Source organism: Saimiri boliviensis, chromosome 18 (genome assembly GCF_048565385.1).
Source record: "Saimiri boliviensis isolate mSaiBol1 chromosome 18, mSaiBol1.pri, whole genome shotgun sequence".
Lineage (NCBI taxonomy): Eukaryota > Metazoa > Chordata > Mammalia > Primates > Cebidae > Saimiri > Saimiri boliviensis.
Window position 1 is genome coordinate 4,285,857 of NC_133466.1, and position 18,617 is coordinate 4,304,473.

The window sequence follows — 18,617 nt, forward strand, 5'->3', positions numbered from 1 at the left end:
CAATACCGCCAAGCTGATTGGAAAATAAGGAATTAGAAGGTATAGAGATCCACAGTGGGTTGATCAGTGCTGATTCTCACCTGCTTGGGCTCGCGCTTCTTGGCTTCTGACAGCTCTGTTATCCTTTGCTGATATCCTAAACTGCCTTTCTTGGGAGCCTCTGCCTGAAGTGTCTTGAACACACTACCAGGAACAAATTACATGTTTTAAAGTCTTTTCTTCTGCTTTAACACTGTCATTTAATTTGTCACCAATTATTGGTGGTGGGTTTCTTTTAATTATTTTGCCCTTCTGGTTTTTGTTTGTTTGTTTGTTTGCCTTGTTTTTAGGTTTGCCCCACACCCCTTTTTTTTGAGCAACAACAGGCTTTGTGAGGCTTAGGATTGTTGCACTCCTTTGCGTCCTCTCAATCTTTGGCACATCCTCAAGATAGTAAATAGTGTGGTGGCAAAATCGTGTCCCCAGTGTTTAATATTTTCTCCAGCCAGAGGCAAAATCTTGGCTTATTTCATATGAACTTGAGCTCTCTGAACTTCGGAAGTTGAGTAGCAGGTGTTCCTCATACATCGTGTATATGGGAGAACATTTGCCATTTTGTCATAGAGGCACTTTACAAATACAGCATGGTGAAACCCTGCTGGAGCATACATGTGGGTGTCATGCTGTTGGCCATCAGCATCCACAGTAGGAAAACCCTTGGTCAGTTCATCCACCTCATGATCACGTAAGCCCTCCTTTTGTGCAGTGTCTTCAATCCCACTTGTGACTGGCGTCATTTCCTCCAGAAAATACTTCCCGGCCCCTTCCCATCTGCTCCTTAGCCCAGCCCACAGCATTTGCCCCTCTTACTTGTCCCCATAACACCCTGATACTGGCCTGTCATTGGACTTGCTACTTTTCTGTTTCATCCACGTATGGTTCATCCTGCTAGACTAGGAGGGACCCAAGGGCAGGGGCTGTTCATGTGTTTGCAGGATTTGGTAAAGGGAAGGTGCCGTTAAGTATTTGATAAACACACACAGTGAAGAAATGTTGTCTGAGGCAACAGTCAACCAATTTATTTTTAGCTAATATTAGTAGGAAAGTTAGTGAAGATCTCTGCAAATAGTCTCCAGATTTTGATTCACCTACACAGAGACCCATAGTGTATTTTAATTTTCATATGATTCTCAGTAAGGTCAAGGAAGAATGGAAATGTTTGAATGGCTGGTGTTAGATTGACAAGTTCCTGGAACTTTATGAATGCCAGGTGCTTGCAGGAAGCCATGATTGTTTTGGATGTGTGACAGTCCAATCTATGTACATCACTGACACTGCCAAGGTCTCCCTTAGGACACCCAGGTATAGGCAGTTGCCCAATAAACTCATCAGTGAACCTCAGAAAAGGACTAGTAACTAATGCTGAGTGGATTGTGTGTGAAGCACTGTACAGATGTGTGGTAGTATTTGTAAACCATTAACAGATTTGTTTTACTTAGCTCTTTACTCCCGTTCCCCATTCTCAGGTAACCCAGTTTCCTGCAATCTGGAATATTTCTTAGTCTCTCTCTGGCCTTTATGGCCTTGATCATTTGGAAGATTGTGAACCAGTCATTTTGTAGAGTGTTTCTTAGTTGGAGTTTGTCCCATGCTTCTTCATGACTGGACCAGCACTACGCATTTTGGGGACAAAATATACAGAAACTATATTCTCTTCATTTTAACCGATGGATGGCATCTAACGCCTGTATGCCCTGTTGCCAGTGGTATTCATTTTAATAATTTGACTAAGGTGGACTTCTGCTAATTTCTCTACTATGCTTGCCCCACTTCGTAGTTAATAAGTATTTTGTGGGGAGATATTTTGAGACTATGTAAAATTCTACTCCTCATCTCAATTCTACCCACTAACTTTAGCATCTCTTGATGTTCCTTGCCTGAATAATTTATTTCTATGGTTGTTGCCAAATGGAGGTTTTCTCATGCCATTGTTCCCTCTTCATTTATTTGTGGGTTTTCTACTGCAAGAAAAAAATGTTCTGTAATTCCCATTAACTTACTCATTTACATGTGTACATGTTGTGGATTCATGGATTCCTACTCTATTCAATGGTTTATAATTGGTTGCCATGTGTTTAATTTTTTATTTCTTTTTATGTTCAAATTATCCTAAATTTAGTAGTAGGAGTTTCAAACCAGGCTTCTGCAAGCTTTGACATGTCCTCTTGGCAAAGTTTGACATGTCCTCTCAGCAAAAAAGAGAAAAGCTTAAAGACTTTGAGTTTTTTCTTAATTTTTGGCACAACAAGATGTTCCAGACTCAGCTCCATTCCCTGCCAAAGCCCTGAAACCAGCCATTTTATTTCTGTATATGTAACAAGCTCTAAAATACATTATTATTTTTGCTTTAAATAGTTAATCATCTTTTAAAGATATTTAATCAGTAAAAAACAAAAAAGTCTTTATATTTACCTATGTAAGTTTCCATTTCTGGCGCTCATTATTTTGCCTGCAGATTTAAGTTTACAGATGATATCATTTTACTTCTGCTCAAAAGACATAAACATTTCTTACAGTGTAGGTCTACTGATTGTGAATTCTTTCAGCTCATGTATATATAAAAAATACTTATTTTGCCAACTTTGAAAGATATTTTTGATGGGCATGGAATTCTAGATAGTTTTATTTTTCTTTTTGTGCTTTAAAAGATGTTTCTCGGCCGGGCGCGGTGGCTCAAGCCTGTAATCCCAGCACTTTGGGAGGCCGAGGCGGGTGGATCACAAGGTCGAGAGATCGAGACCAACCTGGTCAACATGGTGAAACCCCGTCTCTACTAAAAATACAAAAAATTAGCTGGGCATGGTGGCGCGTGCCTATAATCCCAGCTACTCAGGAGGCTGAGGCAGGAGAATTGCCTGAACCCAGGAGGCGGAGGTTGCGGTGAGCCGAGATCGTGCCATTGCACTCCAGCCTGGGTAACAAGAGTGAAACTCCGTCTCAAAAAAAAAAAAAAAAAAAAAAAAAAAAAGATGTTTCTCACTGTTTCTAGCTTTATTTCCAACGAGAAATCTACTGTCCTTACCCCGGTTCCTCTGTATACAGGACATCTCGTGTGCTCTGGCTGCTTCCGAAGGTTCTCTTTATGACCAGCTGTATGCAATTTGAGGATGATGCATGACGCTGTATTAGGCCATTTGAAATTGTCTCACATCACTATTGTTCTGTTGCATTTTTCTCTTGTTTTCTCTGTGTTTCATTTTGGATAGTTTCTATTGTTGTGTCTTCTAGTTCGCTAACCTTCTGCAATGTCTAATCTACCACTGACCCCATCTGGTGTATTTTTCATTTCAGATATGTAGTTTTCCTCTCCAGAAGTTTGATTTGAATCTTATGTTTGTATTCCATGTCCCTACTTAACACATTCCGTCTTTCCTCTGGCTTCTTTAACATGTGGGATATGGTTATAACACTTTATAATGTCCTTGTCTACTAATTCTTTTTTTTTTTTTTTTTTTTTTTTGAGACGGAGTTTCGCTCTTGTTACCCAGGCTGGAGTGCAATGGCGCGATCACGGCTCACCGCAACCTCCGCCTCCTGGGTTCAGGCAATTCTCCTGCCTCAGCCTCCTGAGAAGCTGGGATTACAGGCACGCGCCACCATGCCCAGCTAATTTTTTGTATTTTTAGTAGAGACAGGGTTTCACCATGTTGACCAGGATGGTCTCGATCTCTTGACCTTGTGATCCACCGGCCTCGGCCTCCCAAAGTGCTGGGATTACAGACTTGAGCCACCGCGCCCGGCCCCTTGTCTACTAATTCTATCATCCAGTCCATTTCTGGGTTTGTTTTAAATTGATGTATGTGTCTCCTCATTCTGGATACCTTTTTGTTTCCTCTTGGCATGTCTGGTAATGTTTTGTTGAATTGCAGACATTGTGAACTTTACCATGGTTGCTGGTTAGTTTTGTATTCCTACAAATATTCTGGAGCTTTATTGGGGTGATGTAATTAACTTACTTGGAAATCATTTTATCCAGGTTTTGCTTTTAAATGGTATTAAATGGGATCAGAGCAGCACTTAAATGAGGGCTAATTTTGTTCCATTACTAAGACAAGTACACCATGCCCTTGAATTACTTCAAGCCCTGTATGAACTCCAGGAATTGTTCTCTCTAATGCTTATGTGTTTTAACTTTTTTTGTTTGTTTGCTTGTTTTTGTTTTTTAACCAGCTTCAAGAAGTTTCCTTACATGTTGAAGAGTCAAGGGACCTCTCGGTAGACCGCCAGAGTTCTTTCTTATTCTCTCTCTCTCTCTCTCTCTCTCTTTCTCCCTCTCTCTCTGTCTCTCTCTCTCTTTCTCTCTCTCTCTCTCTCTTTCTCCCTCTCTCTCTCTCCCTCTCTCTCTCTTTCTCTCTTTCTCTCTCTCTCTTTCTCTCTCTCTCTCTTTCTCTCTCTCTCTTTCTCTCTCTCTCTCTTTCTCCCTCCCTCTCTCTCTCTCTCTCTCTCTCTTTCTCCCTCTCTCTCTCTCTCTTTCTCTCTCTCTCTTTCTCTCTCTCTCTCTTTCTCTCTCTCTCTCTCTCTTTCTCCCTCTCTCTCTCTCTCTCTTTCTCTCTCTCTCTCTCTCCCTCTCTCTCTCTCTCCCTCTCTCTCTTTCTCTCTCTCTCTCTCTCTCTTTCTCTCTCTCTCTTTCTCTCTCTCTCTCTCTCTCTCTCTCTCTCTCTCTCTCTCTCTCTCTCCTTTCTCTTTACAACCCTAGCCACCTTTCCTTCTTTCCTTCCCTGGATCCAGCCCCAACTCCTCAACACAGGAACACTGCTGTTTTATCTCTTCCCTTTACAGTGATCTGTTCTCTGTTGCCTTATGTTCAGTGTTTGGAAAATCATTCTTTCATATACTTTGTCTGGAACTTAGTCATTTCATGCATAATGGCAAATTGAATCTCTATGATTTCATCCTGCCCAAAGTGGAACTGAGGTTGTTATTCTGTTATGGATAAGTGTGCCCTGAAGCACCTAGCCCTGTATGTCTGGGGATGCTATGCCAAAAGTTTGCCAGTGGAAAATTCTCCCAAATTCTAAGCAGCTCATTTATGAAAGAATTCAGTAGAGGTGTTCTCAAATGTAACAAAAAAAATTACACTAAATTCATCTCACTAAGTTCAGACTAACTTTATCTCCTCCTCAACTCACCTTTAGTCAGATCTGAAAAAGCCTATGGTCACTTCAACAGCAACCAGCATGAAAGTAATGATGGTGGAGGAGCGGTCGGGATAGAAAGAGACAGGTGTCTCTCTCCTGTTTGGTATATGCATGGTCACATTTTATAAAACCGTAGAATATTATAAAATAATGAGATATTTGTGACTTGGAAACTTCCTGACAACTAAGGCACCTGAAACTTGAGCTTCACAGTAAATCTGCCTATTTTATTCATTCACAGTGAAAAACCTTGGTCACAGTCCAGTACACGGATTTTATAAGTTGATAATGGGTCATCATCTGCCGTCAGACAGCCTTGCCTTTGGCCAGGTCTGCAGATGACCTGGGTGGCAAGGATGGACTCTAGAAAACCAGGCTGGGGTGATGTCCACCTTGCTTCCTGGAGGAAGGGCCATTGCTGTGGGTTCTCGGTGTTTTTGGTGACAGGTGATATATAGTTAAAATGGCAGAGACACTAGACCCTTTCTCTCGTGGTAAAGACATCCAGAAGTCAGGATGCAGTCTTAACTTCTACTGCTTGAAACAAATTGGTGTGTAAGGAAGCAGAGATTTTGTTCTGAGGGTCTCCATTATTATTTAAAAGTAGGTTTTAATGGGCATGAAAGTTTGGTCTCCAAGCGGAGTTCATGGAACTTACTAAGAGCCAGTTTCTGTTCACAAAACCAAAGACCAAAGACAGATTATTGAATAATGTATAAGTTTGGTGTTTTAAAAGTAACATGTCTGTCTGATTTTTTGTTAGGTAAAAGCTTTAAGTGCAAAATAACCTACTAGCTCTTTAAGTAAAATGATTTATATCACGCTGTTGGTTCTCTAAGAAGTGTTAGGCTTCATGTCCAGCCCCTATGCAGCCATATTATTTTAGAAACATTGAGTGGGAGCTTTTCCTGATTTGTCAGAGTGAATAGTTTGGAAAAAGCTCTAGCCTGCCACTAAGGAAAAGCTACCAAAATTGAGGAGCTAAAGCTCCTTCTCTGGAAACTTGCTTGATGGTCCAAAGAGTTACAGTTGAAGAGTTACCAGAGCTCAGGAAAAATATTAAAATTTATATAATTTGGAAATTCTGATATTTCTATTATTTGTAATAACCATATTTCCAATGCCAGTGCTAGGATGCAGAACTAGAAGCATATTGTGTCCCCAGTAAGTGGTTTTAGTTTTTTTTCTTTTTTTAATACCTTGAAGGCAGGGTCACATAATTTTTGTGGGTCCTAGAAACTTTGGGGACACATTTCCTCCATGACATATATGCAAAATTATTATATTTTGTAACTACATTGATATAAGAGCAAATATAACCAGGCTGTATTAAAAATAAACTTTTCTTCAACCCTAACAACTCATTTTTTTCCTTCTGATTTTAAATAAACTAAAACTTTGTTGTGATCCATTAAAAAAATTTTGTGGTTCCCTGAATGTATCAGGGGCTGTAAGCGCTATGTCTACTGTGCCTAATGAATAAGTTGGCCCTGATTAAAGGAAGAAATGAACCAGGCATGCAGCCAACAGGGAGAAACAGATTCCAATACAGATAAATGGAAACTTGGGTTTGTAAAGTTTCTGTTGGAAAAGTTGTCCGGTGGATGACAGCCTCCCAACATTCACGTTTATTTTTTAGCCTGGATAACTGCGATTATGAATTCTTATTGAAATGTGTTTAAATCCTCTACAAAATAAGGGACCTTTGTAGCTGACACAGGATGAATTAGGGGCTCTGAGATGCACTTTAGATTCTTGATAAGAGACTCTCGATGAATGCCAGACTTACAAGAGTAGGGCGTTTTCCAAGGCCCTTCCTCAACTCTCCTCCAAGAAGCCAACAAAACTTGTGAGCTCGGCAGAGCTCAGTGGCCTGGTGGTGCACACTCCTAGTGTCACTGAGCACACTAAGTGACAAAGCAGGAGAGCTGAACCTGTGACTCTCACACCAAATCGGGACCCTGCCGTGTGGTGGGGGGCTGCTGACAAGGTGTACAGCGAAGAGTAACCACAGCTCCCTGGGAAAGGAGGCAAGGTTAGGTCTTGCCTGGCATCTAGGAACTTGGATTTTAGGAGGTTCTTACCGTCCCTGATCAGCCTAAATGTGGTCAGCACATACAGTTCATGCTGAACAGCTGCTTTCCTTCCGAGTCTGGAATGTCGATGCGTTCTGGGCAGAAGACACCTACGTGTCGAGCTCCCAGTAAAGACCGTGGCACCAAGTCTCTAACGAGCTTCCCTGGGGGCAACATTTCATGTTGCCATAAGTAGTTCCTGCAGGAATTAAATGCATCCTATGTGACTTCACTATGAGAGGGCTCTTGGAAACTTTCAGATTTCACGCACATTTTTTTCTTTGCTGATTTTGCCTTGTGTCCTTTTACTGCAATCAGTCACACCCAGGAGTGCAACTCTCTACCAAGTCCCAACTCATGGTTTCAAGTCCATGACATTCGTGGCTCACAGTGAATCCAACAATAATCATATTTGTGGAAGCACCGCCAATTTAGACTTTCCTGATTCCAGCAAATCAAGCCAAGGGCTCACACTCAACACATGAACAAGCAAGCAAGTGCCTTGAGTAAGTGTCAGCAGAAACAACCAGCAACAGAACTAGACCACCAGAAACTGCTGACATCACCACTGTCATGTGCCAGGTACAGCAGATACTTGTGAAACGTTTAAAGAAATGAAAATTGAAACAATAAGATGACAAGTAATTGGATATTATCAGTACTGAACAGGCAGATTTGAGAAAGGAACAAATGGACCCTCCTAAAAAAGAAAAAGAAGAGGTTTTAAGTAAAATATCTCAATGAATGAGTTAAAGAATAGGTTGCACATGACTGCAGAGAACTAATGAAGAAGCAGACATATCAGGAAAACAATGACACAGAATGAGCGCAGACAGGACCAAAACTGTGAAGGAAGAGTCGTACTTATGGGGGATTTCTGCTCTGACCAAGATGCAATAACAAAGGCTGCATATGCCTTCCTGCCTAAAACAATCAAAACAGCAGACAAAATATATAAACCAATCCTCCTCAAGACATTGGACCCCAGGCGATGAAGTGACAATTTTTAAATTATTTTATTTTTATTTTTTGAGAGAGTCCCACCATGTCACCTGAGCTAGAGTACAGTGGCTAGTCACTGGTGCAGTCTTAGTGCACTGCAGCCTTGAAATTCTTGGGCTCAAGGGACCATCTTGCCTCGGCCTCCCAGTATTAAATAATTTTGATGTTAGTAAAACTAAATATTTAGTAGTATTTAATATTAATATTTGATAATAATTGTAATGTTAATGTGAGATTGCCATGTAATATCTCTTGACACTTTAAATAATTTTTAATGTTATCAAATACTTCATATTTAACATTAATATTGAAAATATCTAATATAAACTTAAAATAATTTGAGATCATCACTTGGTCAAGAGAAATTATCAAATATAGCAGCTATCTGAATTGAAAATGAGATAAGCCAGGATGGGTTTATCTCACGCCTGTAATCCCAGCACTTTGGGAGGCTGAGGCAGGGAGATCACCTGAGGTCAGGAGTTCAAGACCAGCTTGGCCAACATGGCAAAACCACGTCTTTACTAAAAGTACAAAAATTAGTCTGGCATGGTGGCACACGTCTTTAATCCCAGCTACCTGGAGGCTGAGGCAGGAGAATCATTTGAACCCAGGAAGCAGACGTTGCAGTGAGCCAAGACCATGCCAGTTCACTCCAGCCTGAGTGACAGAATAAGACGTCAGCTCAAAAAGAAAAAAAGAAGGAAGGGAGGGAGGGAGAGAGGGAAAGAAAGAGAGAGAGAGAAGCAAAGAAGTAGATGTTGAAAATGCCATTGATGAGTTTATTTCCATTAAAGGCAGAAAAGTAAAATTATAATAAATTTGTTTACAGTGTTAGTAAAATATTTAAACAGGAAACAAATGTTATGGGTTACCTACTTTTCCATTTTTCAAGATTTTTCAACTTCTTTAATGTTCTAGAAAAAAACAAAACCATTGAAAATGTAAAACATACATATAGGGGTACACATTTTTCCTTTGGCCTGTGAGCCAGCGTGGCTCAGCTCAGCGCAGGTCTTTAGTTAGAATGATGGGGTTTTCGTTTATGATGGATGTTTTGCATTAATTTTGGCTTTTTAAAATACTGCATTAAAATATTTATCTTGATTACTGAGTTTCTGGCATCCCCTTCCATTTCACACCCAGGCAGGTACCTCACTCCCCTCACCCATGTCTATTTGGAGGCGTCCGCCTCCTGGGAGCAGGGAGCCTGGGCGGGTGTCCCACCGCAGCCCGTTCCCTGGCCAGATACCTGGCAGCTTGGGCCAGCATGTAAGGCAGTGTTCTTCAGAGCTCTTGAGTGGGACTGAAAGAAAGCAAGGCAGAACTTTAAATATCCACAGCTCCCACTGTCCTGGAGGAATGCAGGGGCTTCTGGATGTGGCCATTTGTAATTTTTGGGTGGCAGGGCACAGAGACAAAGGACAAGCTGCCACAGGGACTCGGTGGTTTCCAAAGGTGGAGCTGATGGCAAAGGGCCCCAGGTCACCACATAGCTGCAGGCTGTGTCCAACAGGTGTGTGGGCATCACGTGGCTGGACACAGGTGTGTGGCTGTCAAACCTGGCTCTACATAAAGTCACCAGTGGAGCTGTTAAGACACAAGTTGCCGTGTTCATTATAGCCCCACAGGGCAGCCATCCAGTAGCCATCATCAAACAGCAGGAAGGAGGGATAAAGGGGTGTGTTCACACAGTGACTTCTGCTGGGCAGGGAGGGTGGGCAAGCTGTAGCCACATGCTGCATCCCACACTCAGAGAGCAAAAGAAAGACACAGAAGAGTGTTTGCTGCCTGATACTCTTTTGTAAAGAGCAAAAACAGGGCCAGGTGTGATGGCGTCATGCCTGTAATCTCAGCACTTTGGGAGGCTGAAGTGGGTGAATCATTTGAGGTCAGTGGCTTGAGACCGGCCTGGCCAACATGGTGAAGTCCCATCTATACTAAAAATTCAAACAAATTATCTGTGTGTGGTAGCAGGCACCTGTAATCCCAGCTACTGGGAGGCTAAGGCAGGAGAATTGCTTGAACCCAGGAGGCAGAGGTTGCAGTGAGGCGAGATCACGCCTCTGCACTCCATCCAGCCTGGGCTACTGAGTGAGACTCCGTCTCAAAAAAAAAAAAGAAGCAGGCAGAAGCACATATGCCATGAGGATTCTTTGGTAGGAGCCCAGGGTCTTGACAGGAGGCAGTATAGGGGTCTTGGATACTAGTCACCTTCCAATTCCTAATCTGGCTACGCGGGTTTGACCCACTGGGGAAAACTCACTGAACTGAATACATGATACATGCCCATTTCTTTACATGTGTTATACTTAAATAAAATAGCTTAAAAGTAAATATAGGGTATTCGTGTGCCCAGCCTCATTGTGGTCCAACCAGAATTTCTCAGGGTGAGCCCCAGGCATGAGAAAATTTTAGTAACTCTTTGAATGTTTCCCATAAATTTAATATATAGTCAAGACTGAGAACTGGTAATCAATCAAGACCTGTTTCTTTAACTTCCAAGTGGCTGGAACCCGGGGAGCTTGCCACAGGGCGGCTCTGCTTTCCCAGGCCTGGCCGGGGCCCAGGAGTCTGCATTCCTAACCCGCTCCCAGGCCAGGCCCGGGCTGCCGGGAGCAGGCCCTCAGCTGAGCAGCCCTGTTAGATCATCCACTGCCTCCCCCAGGAGGGCCTGGGAACTGCATTTTTAATGAATGCCTTGGTTATTCTTAGGCAAATTTGAAAGCACAGATCAAGTTCCAAATGGCTGCATCAGATGGTGAGGAGCTCAATGGCATTCACTGTCTTTCTTCAGATGAGAAAGTTGGCTTCAGGGATTTCAGAAGCTGTTTAAAGAGAGAGAGGAGGGAGAGAGAGAGAGAGAGAGAGAATTTTTAAAAAATCAACAGGCAAAGGCCAAGCACATGTTTCTAGCCGGGAGGTGGCGGAGAGCAGCAGGGTTTGGCAGGTGCGACACACACTGGCCTGAGAGAAGCAGAGGACAGGACCCTGGAGAGCGGCAGCTGGAGGAGTCCCAAGGGCAGCTGGGCTCCCATTGCCTCAGGAGGGCCCCACGGGGCTCCAGGGATGATGGAGACTCATCCAGGCTCCTAGGACCAGCAAGACATCCAGGACCGTCCAGTGCCCAGCATGTAGCACATGCATCTTCTCATGGGCAGGAGCTTGGGGCAGCAGGTTGGGGGCAGCCATCCTCGGCGCTCAGGACTTCCATCCTCTATTCTGACTTTGCTCCTATCTCCTCAATAAAGACAGAGGCATGCAAGGTAAAATCAGTCTGCAAGGACCAGAGCAGCAGAGACTAGAGAACCAGGATGCCTTCAGACACTACTAGAGTCAGGCCTTCGGGCCCAGGGGGACCTGCAGGAAATACTGCCAGAGCTTGCAGGTGGCGAGTTTTCCTGCCACACACCCGACCTTCACCTCGAGGTCAGGTGGGGAAAAGCATCCCCCAACCCCATGTCTCCTCGGGACAGGGGCTCTATTCACCCATCTCCGGCCTCCAGAGACCCTAGGCTACCCTGCTCCTGGGGACCTGGTGTGGCTCTTTGATTGGCAAGTTCTGGAAGAATATTTGATGGGCATAGTTAGGAATCTGATGCCCGCAGAAAGCCAGTCGGCCCTGCCAGCCCTGCCAATGCTTGGGTGCCTGGATCTACCTGATTCACAACCAAACTTGACCAGGAGATCTTAGGCCGTGTCCTCGACTTATATTCACCGGACAAATAGTGACAGTTTGCTCCCTGAGTACTCATTACTTCACTCGGCTTATTCAACTTATCCAGTATCCAACGTCTCCAGCACCCAGGTGAGGAAGGGGGGTGCTACTTTCTGGGGCCTCATGCAGGGACCTTACTATAAGTTGCAAATGAAGGGGAAAACATAAATATCCCAATTGTCTACAAAATGATTCCAGAAATTTCAGTCTGGTCATGTTGACAGTGATCCCTAAGAACACCCTAGACCTAATCTTTAAGCAGATGGTTTGTAAAGATTTGGAAAATCGTGAGAACTCAAGGGCAGTGAGAATTCACTAAAATCAGCTCCAGGTGAACGTGTCTGCTTTCCCATCTCCATGGACACCTTAGATGTGGCAGCCACTGGCAGAGCCCATGACCCCCTCCCCTTCTCCCCCAGCCCGCATTTCCATGAAGCATGTCACACCCAACCCATGGATAAGACATGGCAGCGTCTCCTGGCTCCTCCCCCTGCCTCACCCTCCCCAGTTGCCAGCAAGTGCTGAGTCTTCCTCTCCTCTCTCACCAAAGACCCTTTCACTAACAGAGCTCTGCTGCCCTGCCCTAAGCCCAGTCTAAAGCATCCTCTGCAGAGTGCCCTAGGACAGGAATTCCCAAATTTTAATGTGCATTCGAACACCCTGGGCTCTTATGAAAATGCAGCGTTTGGTTCTATAGGGCCAGGGTGAGGCCTTGACACTCTGCATTTCAGCACACTCCCAGAGGGTGTGGAAGCTGCTGTCTTGGCCCACACACCAGATAGTGAGGCTGTAAGGAACACACAAACTTGATGGTGGCTCTTCCTTACGTGATCCCAGGGCGGGGGTTCCCCATCCCCTCTGAGTGAAACAATTCTCTCCAAGGCCACTTTGCGCTTTGACCAGGAAATGCCTTCAGTTCCAAACTTATCTCAACCAGATCCAATCAGACACGCTGGATATCCGGTCAGATCCTCCAGAAGCACCGGGCCAGCCTCCACGGAGCCCAGCCTCCTGGCATTTCCTGGCCTTTGAACTCACTGCCCCTGCAACCTAGAATGTTTGTCCCCCCTCTCCCCCGCTTCCTCTTCAAGATCCAGTCCAGCCTTCCCCTGACCTGCCCCAGGGGACCAGGCTGTCTTCCATCGGTGACACAGGCTCTGGGAAATGCTTCATGGCCCTCACCACGTGGGCTGAGATGGTTCCTGGGTGCCCGGCTCCTCCTCCCTGGACTGTGAGCTCCCTGTGACCGCAATAGCCACTTTCCTCAAATAAGAGCTTGCAGCCCAGTGGTGAGTTCTGGGAAGTGATTCCAGGAACAGGTCTGGGCTGGGACGAGGAAGGCCGGGAAGAAGGGAACCAGCACTGGCTTATTAGGCTGTGGGCAGCGGGGATTCCCTGCTGCCTGCTGGGGATCCTGGGGACCCACGGAGACGCCTCTAAAGGGAGATAGCGACAGGTGTTCGTCCTCCGTCCTTCATCTCCTGTCACTCGCTGGCCAAGGCTGGCCCAGGGGAATTAATGTTTCATCATCTCAAGATCTTCTGTGCCCTAGAATGATGACACCAGTTCCACGCAGGGGCAGTAGGGAAACCCGAGGCAGGAAGCAGGATGTACCTGGGGCTGTGGAGGAACAGGGCTGCCGGGCCCCGCCTGGGCATTGCTGGCTGCCAGAGCTGGGCTGAGGCAGAAAGGTGGGTCAGGAGGACATAAAGTGGGACCTAAAGCCTCCAACAAGAGGCAAGGTTTGCAGCTCTTCTCAGGCATGGCCCAGAACAGGGACTGCACCTGCGCCCGTGGCTGCTGGCTGTGCTCCAAGGAACGGCCAGTGGAGGAAGGAATGAACGCGTGAGCAAAAACAACCAATCTCCTGTTCTGTGAGGCTGCAGCTTCCAGATTGATAACCCAGGAAATGATCGTCGCTTAGCAGGCGGGGTCCTGATGCACTTGTGGGCAGATGAAGCCACGTGCAGGAGGCGTTCAGCTTCGCAGCTCCCGGCCCCGTAAAGAACAGGCCTCAAGAACGGGACCGGGGACCGCGTCCTGCCCAGCCAGCTCTCTTCATCTTTCCCATGCCTCGTCCAATGCCAACGTCTATTTCTTAACAAAGACTTTGAAGTTCTGCTGATGCTGATCAACACTGATCAAAGTGGCAGATAAAAGCTGGAAGAATATCAAGTATCTCATGGGCAAAGTCTAAGTTAAAAAGGAAAACTAACTTATTGGAGAAGAGCCTCCACTTCCAGAAAAGACTCTGCACAATGACTTTCTACGCAGCCTGGGAAGTTAGGGTTGGCCAGCTGAGGCCATGGGGTCTGTCTGACCCTCAGCGTGTTCGGGCATGTGAAACACCTTCCCAGGTGTGTGAGAAGCAACGTCTTGGCACAGGTGAGGGGGCAGGCTGGGCTCGGGAACACGATTGAACTGGGCCGAGAAAGAGCAGGAATGCAGCAGGCCAGGTGTGACCAGAGGCACCAGGAGGGGCAGCAGGGTGCAGCCTAGCTCTCGGCTGGTGACCCCTGTGGCGCTGGCACAATCTGTAGAGCCAGAGGGTTCCTGGTACTCCCTTTCTCAGCAAACATCTGGCTTTTAACCTTATTTTATTTTCTGTAATAATCTAGATGCTTTGGTTTATATGTCATGTCTTTCTATAAGGAACCTTTTCAAAGTCAACCAAATATATACCAGAACAACTCAAAATCCAAGAACTGGCTGGGCACAGTGGCTCACGCCTGTAATCCCAACACTTTGGGAGGCTCAGGTGATAGATCACTGAGGCCAGGAGTTTGAGAGCAGCCTGTCCAACTTAGTGAAACCCCATCTCTACTAAAAATACAAAAATTAGCTGGGCATGGTGGTGCACGCCTGTGATCCCAGCTACTTGGGACGCTGAGACAGGAGAATCACTTGATCTCAGGAGGCAGAGGTTGCGGTGAGCCTAGATGGCGCCACTGCACTCCAGCCTGGGCAACAGAGAAAGACCCTGTCTCAAAAAAATTAATAAAAATAAAAGCCGGGCGCGGTGGCTCAAGCCTGTAATCCCAGCACTTTGGGAGGCCGAGGCGGGTGGATCACGAGGTCAAGAGATCGAGACCATCCTGGTCAACATGGTGAAACCCCGTCTCTACTAAAGATACAAAAAATTAGCTGGGCATGGTGGCACGTGCCTGTAATCCCAGCTACTCAGGAGGCTGAGGCAGGAGAATTGCCTGAACCCAGGAGGCGGAGGTTGCGGTGAGCCGAGATCGCGCCATTGCACTCCAGCCTGGGTGACAAGAGCGAAACTCCGTCTCAAAAAATAAAAAAATAATAATAATAATAATAAAATAAAATAAAAATCCAAGAACTGATCAAAACCAATCAGGAGCAGGCCCTTGAGGCAGAACAGCTGTGAATCGGGAGGCATCTGGGGAAACTGGCTGATGGCCGCCAACCACAGTGACCTCTTAGGTTCAACTCCAACTAATATTAAAGGAGGAGTTTATCCACACTTTAAACTAAAGGCAGTCTTGGTAAAATAACAAAGTCTTTTAAGATCAAAATATTCTTCACACGAATCAACTCTACACTGGACCTTATTAAAAGCAGAAGGTATATCATTCATATCAACTCCGGGAAAGTCTTCCCGCACAGCCTGAAATAAGGTTTGGGTTTTTTCTCCTCATCAACTAACTTCATGCAAGTGCAGAGACTGTTCGGAGTCCCTGGAAATGCCCTTGTCACCGTGTGTCTGTCTCGGATGCCGAATGTCCTCCACGAAGCCCCTGAGGTCTCGCCACATGCCGGGTGGAATTCACTGACTGGGGTCTATGGGACCCCATTCCCTGCTGCATGTGCTCCTGGGAAAATGCAGCAAGCCCCTCCCCTGCCCGGGTGGCAGGCGGGCACTTCCTCCCAGCGGGGAGAAGGCAGCACTGGCTCCTGGTCCTCCTCGCAGGGCCTGGGGAGACTTTCTGTGAACAGAGGCACCTTTGGTCTGGGCCCCTCTGCACTGCGTTTCCGGCTGGAGGTGGCTCCAGCTCATTTCCTCTGCCGTGTGTCTCCATGGCCTCCACCTGCGACCCTGCCCGGGTTATCTGTGCCCCTTTTACCCAGCATGGAAGAGAGCATGGCTTTCCCGAGCCCTTCTTTCCTGAACACGGCTGCCTGAGGTCAGCTGACAGACCGAACAGCCCTTGCTTCTTGTGCATCGCTGAGGGTCTGAGACTTCACAGCCAGCACAGCAGCCTCACAAGCCCTGAGTGCAGCGCCACAGTGCTCCGGGGAGGATCAGGGAGCCAGGGCTGCCACCGTCCGGACTCTCAGTGAATGGCTCTGGTTTCCCATCTCCATGGACATCTTCTATACTGATCAAAGTTGATCAAAGTGTCAGATTAAATAAAAGCTGGAAGGCCATCAAGTATCTCATGGGCAAGGCCTATGTTAAAAAGAAAAAATAACTTGGTGGAGAAGAGACTCCACTTCCAGAAAAGACTCTGCACAATGACTTTCCACACAGCCCAGGAAGTTAGGGTCGGCCAGCTGAGACCCTGGGGTCCATCTGACCCTCAGCATGTCCTGGGCCACTGTATGGCCCAGAGGCCCAGAGGAGACTGAAGGCAGCTTTCGCCACTCCAACCCCCTGCCCTGAGTAAGATGCAGAAGGAAGTTCCTATTTTGCACCAACAGGGTGACTAAATTCTGGGACGCCAAACAAAGTTGCTCTTGAAAACCCGCTTGTTGGTTTTCGTCACTTGCCTTCATTCATTCACTCATTCATTCATTCATTCATTCATCCATTCATTCAATTTCTGACAACCATCTGTTGAGGCTACCCCATCTGAACAGTTCCCCATCCCATGCTGGGATACAAAGCTGAACAAGACAGTGAGGGAAGGAGACAGACCTGGTTGTGGGGTGACCGTCTGCTGCACGCCAGGCGCCGAAGGAAGTGACCTCGTGCCAGGCCCGATGCTTGCACGTGTGCTGATGAGTTATCCGGTCCTCACAGAGACTGCAAGAAGTGGGCGCTCTCATTCCCCCCACGTTACAGATGAGGGAACCGAGGGGCAGAGAGGAGAAATGATTTCCCTAAAATCACAGCAGCCAGAATTTGAACTCAAACAGTCAGACCTGGAGTCAGGGGTCTTAATCCAAACGTGACACTTCCTGCTGACGGAAATAATGTCCACAGTGGTCCATTCCCAAGACAAAGTACCTTGAATCGGTTTAGGACAGCAAACTACAGAAGAAACAGGATATCCGAGGCCCCTGCTGGGATCGTCAACGCCTGCTTGTTCGCTGCCCCCACCCTTAGTTTTCCTCACCTAAACCAAAGAAGTTTAGTCTAAGATGAAAGTTTACTAGCCTGCAAAATAGCTCACTTTATCTGTTCCTATCAGCCTGCCCGGCTACTTAGGTCCTAAGTCAAATACTTGAAGAGCCTCTGAGCTGACTAAGATTGCGATGCGGTGTGGGCTGCAACAAAATGCAGTAAAACAACCCAAAAAAAAAAAAACAAAAAAAAAACAAAACAAAACAAAAAAAAACCACCACCACCTACATCCCGTCCCCAACAACCAATAGGTGACGTCCAGGAAGATTGTGATGCCACGGTACTCAGCCTATGAGGAACCAGGGAAGGGATAAATTGCTTGTTAAAACCATGCTGGGTGTGCCTGCCCCTGGGACATCCGATTTTGCAAGACCGCCATTAAAAGTCTCACTCTGAGCGGGGCACAGTGGCTCGTGCCTGTAATCCCAGCACTTTGGGAGGCTGAGGCAGGAAGCTCACCTGAGGTCAGGAGTTTGAGACCAGCCTGGCCAACATGTCGAAATCCCATTTCTACTAAAAATACAAAAAAAAATAGCGGGGCATGGTGGCGTGGGCCTGTAATCCCAGCTATTCTGGAGGCTAAGGCACGAGAATCACTTGAACCCAGGTGACGGAGGTTGCCGTGAGCCAAGATCGCGCCACTGGACTGCAGCCTGGGCGACAAAGCAAGACTCCATTTCAATCAAAATAAAGAAAGAAAGACGTCTCACTCTGGGTTTCTGAGTCTGTTCTTTGGGTTTGTACAGGTGAGTTTGTTTTCACACTGCTCATTCTGCCTACAGATCATTTCACCCTGCATGGCACCATCCACGGCACACCCCAACCCGCCACCCCCTGTAAGTGCATTGTGGAGGGCCCTGGCTCACCATCCCAGGTGAGCCTCCCCGGTCACCTACTTCCTCCCCCTACTGTCTCCCAGGGCCATCTTGATCAAGTGCAAATATGATCTCATCTCTTATCTGCCAAGGGTGACTGTGATCTGATTCTTGGAGGGAGGAGAGAGATTTTCAGTGGGGAGGGAGGGGGATCTGCAGGCAGAAAACAGCAGGGGTGATGCCAACCGCTGGGCAGGCTGGGGTTCTAGGAGGCCCCGCAGGAGACTGGATGTGCCGGGGGAGGGTCAGGGGTACAGGGGTTAGAGGGATAATCAGAGAAGGGAAGCCCAGTATTATTTTCCAGGCTGAGGGGTTTGAGCTCTTCCCTGAAGCCTCAAAGCCAGGGAGTGAGTGGTCGCTTCTGCACCCCAGAAAGACACCTGGCCTCCATGGGAGAACTGATCCTGAGAGGGGAGGGGCAGGGCAGCCTTAGCCAGCAGCGGGGGCCTGGCTGCTGCA